Raw genomic sequence first — 12,167 nt, forward strand, 5'->3', positions numbered from 1 at the left:
GAGGAGCTGTAGGAGGATGGCTCATTGCATTGGTTTTAATGGAATCAAACGGAACGAAGTCAAATGTGGTTTCCATGTTTGACACCATTCTATTCATTCCATTCCAACAATTGCAATGAGTCCATAGCTCCTCCTACCAGCCTTCACTGACACACACACATGAACATTAATGGACCGCAGTTATCAGAGCAGCATATGTTTGACCAGTGTTTACTGTTTAACGTTGAGTGTATAAAGTGTGTTGAGTTAACATTATAATGTGTGTATTGTGTTAACAGTCTGACATGTGTATTGTGTTAACATTATAATGTGCGGATCAAATCAAATCAAATGTATTTATAAAGCCCTTCTTTCATCAGCTGATATCTCAAAGTGCTGTACAGAAACCCAGCCTAAAACCCCAAACAACAAGCAATGCAGGTGTAGAAACATGGTGGCTATGATAAACTCCCTAGAAAGGCAGAAACCTAAGAAGAAGCCTAGAGAGGAACCAGGCTCTGAGGGGTGGCCAGTCCTCTTCTGGCTGTGCCGGGTGGATATTATAATAGAACATGGCCAAGATGTTCAAATGTTCATAAATGAACAGCAGGTTTAAATAACAATAATCACAGTGGTTGTCAAGGGTGCAACAGGTCAGCACCTCAGGAGTAAATGACAGTTGGCTTTTCATAGCCGATCATTCAGAGTATCTCTACCACTCCTGCTGTCTCTAGAGAGTTGAAAACAGCAGGTCTGGGACAGGTAGCACGTCCGGTGAACAGGTCAGGGTTCCATAGCTGCAGGCAGAACAGTTGAAACTGGAGCAGCAGCACGGCCAGGTGGACTGGGGACAGCAAGGAGTCATCAGGCCAGGTAGACCTGAGGCATGGTCCTAGGGCTGAGGTCCTCCGAGAGAGACAAAGAAAGAAAGAATTAGAGAGAGCATACTTAAATTCACACAGGACACCGGATAAGACAGGAGAAATACTCCACATATAACAGACTGTCCCTAGCTCCCCAACACATAATCTACTGCAGCATAAATACTGGAGGCTGAGACACCTAGCAGAGACCTAGCAGAGACTTGCAGATGTCCTGGAGCCTGTGGGTTTGGCGGCGAGTATGAAGCGAGGGCCAGCCTCAGCCTGTTATGAGAATTATGTTCTCAATGTTCATAAACTGAACTTTAATTAAACTACTCGTACTGCTACCGAGAATTTGTAAGATTCTTGTTGAAATGAATCAGACAGAGGCCAGTCTACAATAGTCAGCAACGTTTATTTACGAGAGCTCTGCTCTGTACATTGGTTTATATACCTCTCATTTTGTCATAAATGTCCCTCCTCCTCTCAGACAATGACAAGATAGTTCACAAGTCTTCTTCTACTCATACATTGCTTATCCCATCCTGCCACCTGTTATACAATCTACTACAAGACCAAGGTTTCTCCCCTCCCTGGGTGGGGAGACTTCCTTCCCTGTTATCAGTTTCACAGTAGTCACAAGTTGTCTGCCACAGTTCCTTGCCTGCTAACAGTCCCTCTTTCTTATGGAAAAACATTCTTCATCATTATACAGAGACAGGGTATAATTGTTAGATATAGTCCTATCATTACTTTAAATGTATACATCATTTAGTCATTATTCATGAAATTCATAACACCTAGCCCCCCGACACATGAACTACTGCAGCATAAATGTATTTTTATTATTATTATTATTTTATTTTGTCACCTTTATTTAACCAGGTAGGCTAGTTGAGAACACCTTTATTTAACCAGGTAGGCTAGTTGAGAACACCTTTATTTAACCAGGTAGGCTAGTTGAGAACACCTTTATTTAACCAGGTAGGCTAGTTGAGAACACCTTTATTTAACCAGGTAGGCTAGTTGAGAACACCTTTATTTAACCAGGTAGGCTAGTTGAGAACACCTTTATTTAGCCAGGTAGGCTAGTTGAGAACACCTTTATTTAGCCAGGTAGGCTAGTTGAGAACACCTTTATTTAACCAGGTAGGCTAGTTGAGAACACCTTTATTTAACCAGGTAGGCCGGTTGAGAACACCTTTATTTAACCAGGTAGGCTAGTTGAGAACACCTTTATTTAACCAGGTAGGCTAGTTGAGAACACCGTTATTTAACCAGGTAGGCTAGTTGAGAACACCTTTATTTAACCAGGTAGGCTAGTTGAGAACAAGTTCTCATTTACAACTGTGACCTGGCCAAGATAAAGCATAGCAGTGTGAACAGACAACACAGAGTTACACATGGAGTAAATAATTAACAATTCAATAACACAGTAGAATTTTTTTTTTAAAAGAGAGTCTATATACATTGTGTGCAAAAGGCATGAGGAGGTAGGCAAATATTTGCAATTTTGCAGATTAACACTGATAAATGATCAGTTGGTCATGTACAGGTAGACATAATGGTGTGCAAAAGAGCAGAAAATTAAATAAATATAAACAGTATGGGGATGAGGTAGGTAAATTGGGTGGGCTATTTACCGATAGACTATGTACAGCTGCAACGATTGGTTAGCTGCACAGATAGCAGATGTTTGAAGTTGGTGAGGGAGATAAAAGTCTTTTTGCAATTCGTTCCAGTCACAGGCAGCAGGGAACTGGAACGAAAGGCGGCCAAATGAGGTGTTGGCTTTAGGGATGATCAGTGAGATACACCTGCTGGAGCGCGTGCTATGGATGGGTGTTGGGATCGTGACCAGTGAACTGAGATAAGGCGGAGCTTTACCTAGCATGGACTTGTAGATGACCTGGAGCCAGTGGGTCTGGCGACGAATATGTAGCGAGGGCCAGCCGACTAGAGCATAGAGGTCGCAGTGGTGGGTGTTATAAGGTGCTTTAGTGACAAAACGGATGGCACTGTGATAAACTGCATCCAGTTTGCTGAGTAGAGTGTTGGAAGCAATTTTGTAGATGACATCGCCGAAGTCGAGGATCGGTAGGATAGTCAGTTTTATTAGGGTAAGTTTGGCGGCATGAGTGAAGGAGGCTTTGTTGCGGAATAGAAAGCTAGATTTGATTTTCGATTGGAGATGTTTGATATGAGTCTGGAAGGAGAGTTTACAGTCTAGCCAGACACCTAGGTACTTATAGATGTCCACATATTCAAGCTCGGAACCATCCAGGGTGGTGATGCTGGTCAGGCGTGCGGGTGCAGGCAGCGAACGGTTGAAAAGCATGCATTTGGTTTTACTAGTGTTTAAGAGCAGTTGGAGGCCACGGAAGGAGTGTTGTATGGCATTGAAGCTCGTTTGGAGGTTAGATAGTACAGTGTCCAAGGACGGGCCGGAAGTATATATAATGGTGTCGTCTGCGTAGGGGTGGATCAGGGAATCGCCCGCAGCAAGAGCAACATCATTGATATATACAAAGAAAAGAGTCGGCCCGAGGATTGAACCCTGTGGCACCCCCATAGAGACTGCCAGAGGACCGGACAGCATGCCCTCCGATTTGACACACTGAACTCTGTCTGCAAAGTAGTTGGTGAACCAGGCAAGGCAGTCATCCGAAAAACCGAGGCTACTGAGTCTGCCGATAAGAATATGGAGTCGAAAGCCTTGGCAAGGTCGATGAAGACGGCTGCACAGTACTGTCTTTTATCGATGGCGGTTATGATATCGTTTAGTACCTTGAGCGTGGCTGAGGTGCACCCGTGACCGGCTCGGAAACCAGATTGCACAGCGGAGAAGGTACGGTGGGATTCGAGATGGTCAGTGACCTGTTTGTTGACTTGGCTTTCGAAGACCTTAGATAGGCAGGGCAGGATGGATATAGGTCTGTAACAGTTTGGGTCCAGGGTGTCTCCCCCTTTGAAGAGGGCGATGACTGCGGCAGCTTTCCAATCCTTGGGGATCTCAGACGATATGAAAGAGAGGTTGAACAGGCTGGTAATAGGGGTTACGACAATGGCGGCGGATAGTTTCGGAAATAGAGGGTCCAGATTGTCAAGCCCAGCTGATTTGTACGGGTCCAGGTTTTGCAGCTCTTTCAGAGCATCTGCTATCTGGATTTGGGTAAAGGAGAATCTGGAGAGGCTTGGGCGATTAGCTGCGGGGGGGGGCGGAGCTGTTGGCCGAGGTTGGAGTAGCCAGGCGGAAGGCATGGCCAGCCGTTGAGAAATGCTTGTTGAAGTTTTCGATTATCACGGATTTATCGGTGGTGACCGTGTTATCTAGCCTCAGTGCAGTGGGCAACTGGGAGGAGGTGCTCTTGTTCTCCATGGACTTCACAGTGTCCCAGAACATTTTGGAGTTGGAGCTACAGGATGCAAATTTCTGCCTGAAGAAGCTGGCCTTAGCTTTCCTGACTGACTGCGTGTATTGGTTCCTGACCTGAACAGTTGCATATCGCGGGGACTATTCGATGCTATTTCAGTCCGCCACAGGATGTTTTTGTGCTGGTCGAGGGCAGTCAGGTCTGGAGTGAACCAAGGGCTATATCTGTTCTTAGTTCTGCATTTTTTGAACGGAGCATGCTTATCTAAAATGTTGAGGAAGTTACTTTTAAAGAATGACCAGGCATCCTCAACTGACAGGATGAGGTCAATGTCCTTCCAGGATACCCGGGCCAGGTCGATTAGAAAGGCCTGCTCACAGAAGTGTTTTAGGGAGCGTTTGACAGTGATGAGGGGTGGTCGTTTGACTGCGGCTCCGTAGCGGATACAAGCAATGAGGCAGTGATCGCTGAGATCCTGGTTGAAGACAGCGGAGGTGTATTTGGAGGGCCAGTTGGTCAGGATGACATCTATGAGGGTGCCCTTGTTTACAGATTTAGGGTTGTACCTGGTGGGTTCCTTGATGTTTTGAGTGAGATTGAGGGCAACTAGCTTAGATTGTAGGACTGCCGGGGTGTTAAGCATATCCCAGTTTAGGTCACCTAACAGAACAAACTCTGAAGCTAGATGGGGGGCGATCAATTCACAAATGGTGTCCAGGGCACAGCTGGGAGTTGAGGGGGGTCGGTAGCAGGCGGCAACAGTGAGACACTTATTTCTGGAGGGAGTCATTTTCAAAATTAGTAGTTCGAACTGTTTGGGTATGGACCTGGAAAGTATGACATTACTTTGCAGGCTATCTCTGCAGTAGACTGAAACTCCTCCCCCTTTGGCAGTTCTATCTTGACAGAAGATGTTATAGTTGGGTATGGAAATCTCAGAATTTTTGGTGGCCTTCCTGAGCCAGGATTCAGACACGGCAAGGACATCAGGGTTAGCAGAGTGTGCTCAGCAGTGAGTAAAACAAACTTAGGGAGGAGGCTTCTGATGTTGACATGCATGACACCAAGGCTTTTTCGATCACAGAAGTCAACAAATGAGGGTGCCTGGGGACATGCAGGGCCTGGGTTATCTCCACATGACCCGCGGAACAGAGGAGGAGTAGAATGAGGGTGCGGCTAAAGGCTATCAAAACTGGTCGCCTAGAGCGTTGGGGACAGAGAATAAAAGGAGCTGATTTCTGGGCATGGTAGAATATATTCAGGGCATAATGCACAGACAGGGGTATGGTGGGGTGCGGGTACAGCGGAGGTAAGCCCAGGCACTGGGTCATGATGAGAGAGGTTGTATCACTGGACATGCTGGTTGTAATGGGTGAGGTCACCGCATGTGTGGGAGGTGGGACAACGGAGGTATCAGGGTTATGAAGAGTGGAACTAGGGGCTCCATTGTAAACTAAAAGAACGATAACTAACCTGAACAACAGTATACAAGGCATATTGACATTTGAGAGAGACATACAGCGAGGCATACAGTAATCACAGGTGTTGAATTGGGAGAGCTAGCAAAAACAGTAGCTAATGGTGTGTAAGGTGTTAACATTACAATGTGTGTCTTGTGTTAACATTATAATATGTGTATTGTTCTAACCTTGTAATATCTGTAACATTGGCGCCGGAGGAGATGGCGGTCGTTTTACGTTCTCCTATCCAATTGTGCTATTATGTGTTTTAGTTTTGCGATATTTGTAAATTATTTTGTACATAATGTATCTGAAATCGTATCTTACGGAAGAAAAGAGCTTCTGGATATCAGGACAGCGATCACTCACCTCGGATTAGACAAAGATTTCTTCAACAACAACAACAAGTCTCACACGATATTCTCCAAACACCCCACAGGCAGACATCCCAATTACTCGCAAAAGGAAGCGACACAGAGGACAAAGGGCCGGATGCCTCATCAGGACCCGCAGAAGACAACTAGGAAAGCTGCCGTTACCATCAATATTACTCGCCAACGTGCAATCATTGGACAATAAACTAGACGAGGTACGATCACAAATATCCTACAATCGGGACATCAAACTGTAATATCCTATGCTTCACGGAATTGTGGCTGAATGAAGACATGGATATTCAGCTAGCGGGATACACGCTGCACCGGCAGGATAGAACAGCACACTCCAGTAAGACGAGGGGGACGGTCTGTGCATATTTGTAAACAACATCTGGTGCACGATATATAAGGAAGTCTCTAGATTTTGCTCACCTGAAGTAGAGTATATTGTGATAATCTACAGGCCACACTACTTGCCCAGAGAGTTCTTAGCTATACTTTTCGTGGCTGTTTAATTACCACCACAGACAGATGCTGGCACTAAGTCCGCACTCAGTCAGCTGTATAAGGAAATAAGTAAACAGGAAACCACTCACCCAGAAGGCGGCGCTCCTAGTGGCCGGAGACTTTAATGCAGGGAAACTTAAATCAGTTCTACCAAAATCTCTATCAACATGTTAAATGTGCAACCAGAGGGAAAACATGTCTAGATCACCTGTACTCCACACTCCCTCACCCTCCATTTGGTAAATCCGACAACAACTCTATGCTCCTGATTCCTGCTTACAAGTAAAAATTAAAGCAGGAAGCACCAGTGACTCGGTCTATAAAAAAAATGGGCAGATGAAGCAGACGCTAAACTTCTTTGCTATCACAGACTGGAACATGGATTCTTCCGATGACATTGAGGAGTACACCACATCAGTCACTGGCTTTATCAATAAGTGTATTGAGGACGTCGTCCCCACAGTGACTGTACGTACATACCCCAACCAGAAGCCATGGTTTGCAGGTAACATTCACACTGAGCTAAAGGGTAGAGCTGCCACTTTCAAGGTGGGGGACTCTAACCCGGAAGCTTACAAAAAATCTCGCTATGCCCTGCGACGAACCATCAAACAGGTAAAGTGTCAATACAGGGCTAAAATTGAGTCTAACTACACAGACTCCGACGCTCGTCAGATGTAGCAGGCTTGCAAACAATTACAGACTACAAGGGAAGCACAGCCGCGAGCTGCCCAGTGACACGAGCCTACCAGACGAGCTGAATCACATCTATGCTCGCTTCGAGGCAAGCAACACGGAGGCATGCATGAGAGCATCAGCTATACTGTGTGATCACACTCTCCATAGCCAACGTGAGTAAGACCTTAAAACGGGTCAACATACACAAGGCTACGGGGCCAGACAGATTACCAGGACGTGTGCACCGGACATGTGCTGACCAACTGGCAGGTGTCTTCACTGACATTTTCAACATGTCCCTGATTGAGTCTGTAATACAAACATGTTTCAAGCAGACCACCATAGTCCCTGTTCCCAAAAACACTAGGGCAAAATGACTACAGACCCGTTGCACTCACGTCCATAGCCATGAAGTGCTTTGAAAGGCTGGTAATGGCTCACATCAACAACATTATCCCAGAAACCCTAGACCCACTCCAATTTGCATACCGCCAAAACAGAACCACAGATGTTGCAATCTCTATTGCATTCCACACTGCCCTTTCCCACCTGGACAAAAGGAACACCTATGTGAGAATGCTGTTCATTGACTACAGCTCAGCATTCAACACCATAGCCCCCTCAAAGCTCCTTACCAAGCTAAGGATCCTGGGACTAAACACCTCCCTCTGCAACTGGATTCTGGACTTCCTGACAGGCCGCCCCAGGTGGTGAGGGTAGGTAGCAACACATCTGTCACGCTGATTGTCAGCACTGGAGCTCCCCAGGGGTGCGTGCTCAGACCCCTCCTGTACTCCCTGTTCACCCACGACCTCATGGCCAGGCACGACTCCAACACCATCATTAAGTTTGCTCACCGACAGCAACGAGACAACCTATAGGGAGGAGTTCAGAGACCTGGCTGGGTGGTGCCAGAATAACAACCTATCCCTCAACGTAACCAAGACTAAGGAGATGATTGTGGACTACAGGAAAAGGAGCACCGAGCACGTTCCCATTATCATTGACTGGGCTGTAGTGGAGCAGGTTGAGAGCTTCAAGTTCCTTGGTGTCCACATCAGCAACAAACTAGATTGGTCCAAACACACCAAGACAGTCATGAAGAGGGGACGACAATGCCTATTCCCCCTCAGGAAACTAAAAAGATTTGGCATGGTTCCTGAGATTCTCAAAAGGTTCTACAGCTGCAACATCGAGAGCATCCTGACAGGTTGCATCACTGCCTGGTATGGCAATTGCTCGGCCTCCTACTGCAAGGAACTTGAGAGGGTAGTGCGTATGACCCAGTACATCACTGGGGAAAAGCTGCCTGCCATCCAGGACCTCTACACCAGGCGGTGTCAGAGGAAGGCCCTAAAAATTGTCAAAGACCCCAGCCACCCCAGTCATAGACTGTTCCTTTACGCTGCTGCTGCTCTCTGTTTATCTTATATGCATAGTCACTTTAACTATACATTCATGTACATACTACCTAAATGGCCCGACCAACCAGTGCTCCCAATATTGGCTAACCGGGCTATCTGCATTGTGTCCCACCACCCGCCAACCCCTCTTTTTACACTTATGCTACTCTCTGTTCATCATATATGCACAGTCACTTTAACGATACCTACATGTACATACTACCTCAATCAGCCTGACTAACAGGTGTCTGTATATAGCCTTGCTACTCTTTTTTCAAATGTCGTTTTACTGTTGTTTTATTTCTTTACTTACCTACACAAACACACACACATATACCTTCCTTTTTTTCGCACCATTAGTTAAGTAAGCATTTCACTGTAAGGTGTTGTATTCGGCGCACGTGAAAAATAAACTTTGATTTGTTAACAGTCTAACGTGTGTATTGTGTTATTATTATAATGTGTGTATTGTGTTAACTTTTGTACTTTGTTAACAGTCTTAGGTGTATTGTGTTAACATTACAAGGTGTGTTTTTTGTTAAATTATAATGTGTGTATTGTGTTAGTCTACTGTAAAATCTTCACCTTTACATCAACACTTGGCAGACTGATACTATGGTGTGTGTGTGTGTGTGTGTGTGTGTGTGTGTGTGTGTGTGTGTGTGTGTGTGTGTGTGTGTGTGTGTGTGTGTGTGTGTGTGTGTGTGTGTGTGTGTGTGTGTGTGTGTGTGTGTGTGTGTGTGTGTGTGTGTGTGTGTGTGTGTGTGTGTGTGTGTGTGTGTGTGTGTGTGTGTGTGTATGATTGACAGGTGGATGATCTTAGAGAGCAGTGCACCCTGGGATCAGCTGCATAATCAGAGAGACAAAGGATTTGAAGAAGATAGTGAGAGAGAAAGAGAGAGGTAGATATGGATGAGAGAGAGAGAGAGAGAGATAGGGAGAGATGGAAGAGATGGAGAGAGAGAGAGAGAGAGAGAGAGAGAGAGAGAGAGAGAGAGAGAGAGAGAGAGAGAGAGACAGAGCGGGGGAGATGGAAGAGATGGAGAAAGGGATGAGAAAGAGAGGGATGAGAGAGAGTGAGAGAGAGGATGAGAGAGAGAGAGAGAGAGAGAGAGAGAGAGAGAGAGAGAGAGAGAGAGAGAGAGAGAGAGAGAGAGAGACAGGGGGGGAGATGGAAGAGATGGAGAAAGGGATGAGAAAGAGAGGGATGAGAGAGAGTGGGAGAGGGATGAGAGAGAGAGAGAGAGAGAGAGAGAGAGAGACAGAGAGAGACAGAGCGGGGGAGATGGAAGAGATGGAAAAAGGGATGAGAAAGAGAGGGATGAGAGAGAGTGGGAGAGGGATGAGAGAGAGAGAGAGAGAGAGAGAGAGAGAGAGAGAGAGAGAGAGAGAGAGAGAGAGGGATGAGAGAAGCGGAGAAGTGTGGAATACTATAATTCCCAGTGGAATGGGAGGGTTGTGTTCTCTCTTCTCTGGTTATTTCTCTGAATTCCTTTCAAACGGGGTGTGTGTGTGTGTGTGTGTGTGTGTGTGTGTGTGTGTGTGTGTGTGTGTGTGTGTGTGTGTGTGTGTGTGTGTGTGTGTGTGTGTGTGTGTGTGTGTGTGTGTGTGTGTGTGTGTGTGTGTGTGTGTGTGTGTGTGTGTGTGTGTGTGAGGGCATGTCTGTGTGTCCGTGTGTGTATGATGGTTCTCAGTAGTAAATGAGTTCATTGAAGGAACAGCTTGAGTCACATTAAACTAACAGCATCAAAACACACACATAACTATCTTTTGATCTATGATATATTTTCTTAGTTGACTCACTACATTAAAAGGTGTAATGTCGTTCACATACATATACGTACCTGACAGTTGGCATCATGGTTGGTATGTAGATACAGTTGAAGTCGGAAGTTTACATACACTTTGGTTGGAGTCAATTAAACTCGTTTTTCAACCACTCCAAACATGTCTTGTTAACAAACTATAGTTTTGACAAGTCGGTTAGGACATCTACTTTGTACATGACACATGTCATTTTCCAACAATTGTTTACAGACAGATTATTTCACTTATAATTCACTGCATCACAATTCCAGTTGGTCAGATGTTTACATACACTAAGTTGACATCATTTGAGTCAATTGGGGGTGTACCTGTGGATGTATATCAAGGCCTACCTTCATTCAAACTCAGTGCCTCTTTGCTTGACATCATGGGAAAATCAAAAGAAATCAGCCAAGACATCAGAAAAGAAAATGTAGACCTCCACAAGTCTGGTTCATCCTTGGGAGAAATTTCCAAACGCCTGAAGATACCATGTTCATCTGTACAAACAATAGTACACAAGTATAAACACCATGGGACCACGCAGCCGCCATACCGCTCAGGAAGGTGACACGTTCTGTCTCCTAGAGATGAACGTACTTTGGTGCGAAAAGTGCAAATCAATCCCAGAACCACAGCAAAGGACTTTTTGAAGATGCTGGAGGAAACAGGTACAAAAGTATCTATATCCACATAACCTGAAAGGCCGCTAAGCAAGGAAGTAGTCACTGCTCCAAAACTGCCATAAAAATGCCAGACTTCGGTTTGCAACTGCACATGGGGATAATGATTGAACTTTTTGGAGAAATGTCCTCTGGTCTGATGAAATAAAAATAGAACTGTTTGGCCATAATGACCACCGTTACGTTTGGTGGAAAAAGGGGGAGGCTTGCAAGCCTAAAAACACCATCCCAACTGTGAAGCACGGGGTGGCAACATCATGTTGTGGTGGTGCTTTGCTGCAGGAGGGACTGGTGCACTTCACAAAATAGATGGCATCATGAGGAGCAAAAAGTATGTGGATATGTTGAAGCAACATCTCAAGACATCGGTCAGGAAGTTAAAGCCTGGATGCAAATGGGTCTTCCAAATGGACAATGACCCCAAGCATATTTCCAAAGTTGTGGAAAATGGCTTAAGGACAACAAAGTCAAGATATTGGAGTGGCCATCACAAAGCCCTGACATCATCCTATATAACATTTGTGGGCATGTCTTACAAAGCATTTGCGAGCAAGGAGGCCTACAAACCTGACTCAGTTTCACCAGCTCTGTCAGGAAGAATGGGCAAAAATTGACCCAACTTATTGTGGGAAGCTTTTGGAAGGATATCGAAAACGTTTGACCCAAGTTAAACAATTTAAAAGCAGTGCTACCAAATATTATTTGAGTGTATGTAAACTTGTGACCCACTGGGAATGTGATGAAGGAAATGAAAGCTGAAATAAGTCATTCTCTTTACTATTATTCTGACATTTCACATTCTTAAACTAAAGTGGTGATCCTGACTGTGTAACGGCGTTCGTCTGTTGAAGAAAGAGAGTCGGACCAAAATGCAGCGTGTTGGTTACTCATGACTTTAATGAACTGAATCGCGGTACATGAAATAACTGAATACTAAATACAAAACAACAGAACGGAACGTGAAACTTATTACAGCCTATCTGGTGAATACTACACAAAGACAGGAACAAACACCCACGAAATACAAAGCGAAACTC

The sequence above is a fragment of the Oncorhynchus gorbuscha genome, linkage group LG12, assembly GCF_021184085.1.
Source record: "Oncorhynchus gorbuscha isolate QuinsamMale2020 ecotype Even-year linkage group LG12, OgorEven_v1.0, whole genome shotgun sequence".
Taxonomy (NCBI): Eukaryota; Metazoa; Chordata; class Actinopteri; order Salmoniformes; family Salmonidae; genus Oncorhynchus; species Oncorhynchus gorbuscha.